Source organism: Pinus tabuliformis, chromosome 5_2, assembly GCF_031772625.1.
Source record: "Pinus tabuliformis cultivar Carrire ecotype Pingquan chromosome 5_2, CPIR1, whole genome shotgun sequence".
NCBI classification, from domain to species: Eukaryota; Viridiplantae; Streptophyta; class Pinopsida; order Pinales; family Pinaceae; genus Pinus; species Pinus tabuliformis.
Genome location: NC_142306.1, coordinates 538,546,076 through 538,550,386, shown reverse-complemented (window position 1 = coordinate 538,550,386; position 4,311 = coordinate 538,546,076).

The following is a 4,311-nucleotide window of genomic DNA, read 5'->3' as shown; positions in this document are numbered from 1 at the left end:
AGGAAATAAATAGGATTTCTAGTGTACCTTATTGACGAGCTACCAATTAGGTGTGATTTGAATTTGTTTTGAATCTAATGGGAGTTATGTGCTTGGTACAAAAAGCATGGAAATTCCCGGTTAGGTGTTTGAAACTGATTGCAAGTATTAGCGGCAACAAAAAAACAAATTGGAACATGCAGCGGTATGCTGGTAAAGCACTTCAGGAGTAGGGCCATTGTGGTACACTGGTAGCCAATAGTGACCATTAATTTCCATGAGCATGCTATGACCAATATGATGATTTCAAGGCAGGGATATGCCTTGGTTTTTGTATCTTCTGATGTGAGGAAGCCTTGCCAAGGGATGGATTGCCTGGGATGGGGGTGTCAGCGAAACTTTATGCTCAGATTTTTTATTTACCCCTATAGGTTGCATATTTACTAAGTGTTTATTAAAATGTATTTGATGGTTAGGTTTGGTTAGGTCAAGCCCTTGATGAATTTTTGTGTTAGAGGCTTTGCATTTGTGTCGTTTATTATCTTGGAAAGTCCCATCGAGTTATAGACATTGGTTGGGAGACTAGCCCTGAAAAAGTGGCTTAAATATCATAGTCTCTAGCACATAACTGGCTGAAAAAGACTGCAGTCTCTCCCTTGTAGGCATTGTGGGAGTGAATATAGGGTTCTAGTCGCATGCATGCCTTTTCATGGGAGAAAATTTGGGTTTAGTTCATTGAAATTCTAGGTTAACTCAAGGGTGGGGCACTTGGAGTGGTGGATTAGCTCCTAGGGGTCCTGAAGCACCTGAGGGAGGTATGTAAGGTCTTGTTTTGTCAACTCCATTTCCTTAAGGTTACCTAGGAGGTTGATTCTTATCATAGTGGCCTCTCGTCGTATGTTTACCTTGGCTGGCTGGCTGCTTGGGTAGATGTGAGAGGAGGGTGTTACAATCAGCTTTGCATAGGATTGTCATAGTAATTGCAAAAATCGAAGAAGTCGCCATGGTATATCTTCCCTCTACAAATAGGGTCATATGAATTGAATGATTTGAAGAAAATAGAGATAGAAATAGAAGAACTTAACTACCTAAGATTTAGCAAGATGAGTTTTCATTTATATGACCTTAGATGTGTATGTAAGCAACACTATTCAAAGTTGAGATACACCTAGCCATATGCTTTTGTCTCCTAGGAGGAATAAGAGAAAATCAAGAACCATTATAATGCTTCAAGAGAAATTGGTCCAAGTGAAGAAGCAAACCCTTCTAACACAACAAATGTTCTAGATACATATTAAGAAGGGATCCAACAGGGAACAAACATTCAAGATAATATCAAGTTGAAGAGGAAGCAAGACCAATATGTTGAGGCATAGAGAAATAAGAATTTCCAAGCTAATCCATGCACTAAAGGCGCAGTTTAGGAAGAGAGGAAAAGGAAAGAATTTTACGAGGGTGGGAAAAGGGAAAAAGAGGAAGAGAACAAGAAGAAATGCTGAAGAGAAAAGAAGAAAAAAAGAAAAGGCTACATATTGAAGAAGAAAATAGGAGGAAACAGGAAAAGGAATTTGCTAAGAAGTTAGAGGAATATTTGCAAGCCCAAGGTTAGATGATGAACAAGAGGAGGAGAATCAGACAGTAGATACTGAGCTGATCATAGCACCTTTGAATATTCAACCTTCAACTCCTCTAACCAGTGGGAACCTTCCTTTCAGTGAGATGGGGATTTGACCTCTAGACGATGATATAATTATGGACATCTCCAATTCCACCTTTGATGAGTTGAAAGACAATATCATTCAAGAAAGAAGGAATTACTTCACAAATGAACCAAATCGACTTGTTTCCATCCATATATATATATATATATATATATATATATATATATATATATATATATATATATATATATATATATATATATATATATATATATATATATATATATATATATATATATATATACACATATACATATATATATATCTATATATATATATATATATATACACATATACACACATATATATATATATATATATATATATATATATATATATATATATATATATATATATATATATATATATATATATATATATTATATATATTATATATATATATATATATATATATATATATATATATATATATCTATCTATATATATATATATATATATATATATATATATATATATATATATTATTGTGCCAAACACTAAGATCAATCCCCGAGTAGTTGCTTCAGCAAATCCAGCCTTTGCAGTAGCCACAAAGAAGAATATTGATTTTTTGATGCAGAAGAATGGACAATTAGAGAAATAGTTGGCTAGCGTAAAGCATAAAATTGATCTCCTCCTTACCGAAAATTAAACGATGTCTTCTTCTAGTTCTAGAAGACAAGGATTACAGTCACCCATACTTGAAGAACTCAAGCCATTGGAAGTCATAATGAAGCAAGTGTATAAAGAGATAATCATTTTTCATAAGCCAATGGTGCCTTAATGCAAAGTTTAGAAAGGATCACAACAAAATTTGAGGATCTTAAAATTAGCTTATACAAATATAGATATGATCTAGGAATGGGGTGCCAAGTATTTAAATGCACTAGTGACGTTGGTTAGGAAAGGAAGGGTTGAAGTTGAGATGAATATAGTGAATATGAGAATGCATATGCATATATACGATCAGATTAAAAACCATATAGCCAACACCATGTCATATTCTACATGATTACACAATGGATTGGAAACCTTATTTCGATTTCACAAGTTTCCTTCTATAGGTGCACCTGGGGAGGTGAGACACAACAGTATTGTCAGGTAGGAGCTAGAGGAAACTCATGAACTGCATAAAAAGATGACCACCCAAAATGACTTAGAGGTGACTAAAGATATTCTTCTACAATATGTGGCTGAGCCAATCAAGTTACATATGAAGCTAGTCATGTTGTAGAACAATGTACAATCAGGCTCCAAAACCATATATCCCAATGCTTTGGAAGGTAAAATTAGATACAATCTATATCTACCACAAAACATTGAAGGAATAACAACAAAATATAGAGCTTGGTATCAATATAATGCAATGGAGCTTCACGTCATAGTCGTCAAGTAATAATTTCCCCAAATGTGAACATAAATATGTCTATTTTGTTGGATGGATTTTGCCACAATTTTTAGGAATGTAATTTTGTAATTCAAAAATAATGAAAAAATGTAAAAATATGTGTGGAAGTCCAAAAGTCACGTGTGGAATGTGAAGAGTCACGAGGAAGTCCGAGGGTCGTAGGGAAGCTCAAGAGTCACATGGGAGGTGAAAGGTCACCTCATTTGTTATAAATAGACCCCTCATGTCTCAAGCAAAGGACTTTTAGCCTTAGCTTCTCTAGCTAAGCATAAGAGAGAGAGATCACTATTTTGAGGAGAAAGTTGTGGCTTCATGTTCCATTTTTGGAACAAGTGAGACATATTTGTAATTGTGTATTTTGCCATTTTCACTTAATATTTTGAAGCTCTCAGAGTCAGATGTACATTCATGCATGAATTGGAAATGTTGTAATACTTTTATTTTGATTTTTGTAGTATATGTTTGTGTTTATATGTACTAAAGAGTGAACTATTTTATTGGCTTTAGTGCACATCTCAATCGAAATGTGCACCTTGTTTTCATTTCATGAGCATTATTACTTTCTGAATGTTATAAATTAATTAACGGAGCAAAGAAATACATAAAATATTTCAAAAACACAAATAAAGAAACACATAAAATAAGAGAGACACACATATATGTGGGTTACCCAATTTGGGCTACGTCCACAGAGAAACAACGAGTCCTTCCTTTTATATTATCCAGCAAAATGAAGAGATACAACCTACAATAGATCTGTTGTAATTCCCCCTTTGCTCTCACACAACCTCCTCTCTCTCTCTCTCTCTCAAAATAATAATAGAGACTCACAATACAATTCCCTCATATAAACTAAGGGTTGCCTTCTAGGGCCAACAACCCTAAATTAACATAAATTATACCGTCAGATCATTCACCTAATGAACAATCTAGATTGAGTACGAAATTACAATATTTTACAAGGCAATTTTTCATCTATTTTTAGCTTCGAGGGAAATGTTGCTACAACCCTGGTGAAAATTTCATGTAATAAAAGTTAATAAAGAAAAAATAAGACTATGGTTAAGGGACATTTATTCCAAGCTAAATGTTGGGAAAATATATCCTAGTGGGCATCACTGGATGTGTTTATGGCTAAGGAAATTGGTAAAGGCTAAGAAAAAGGAATTAAAAGGTAAAAAGGCATTTTTGGCACATTTAATT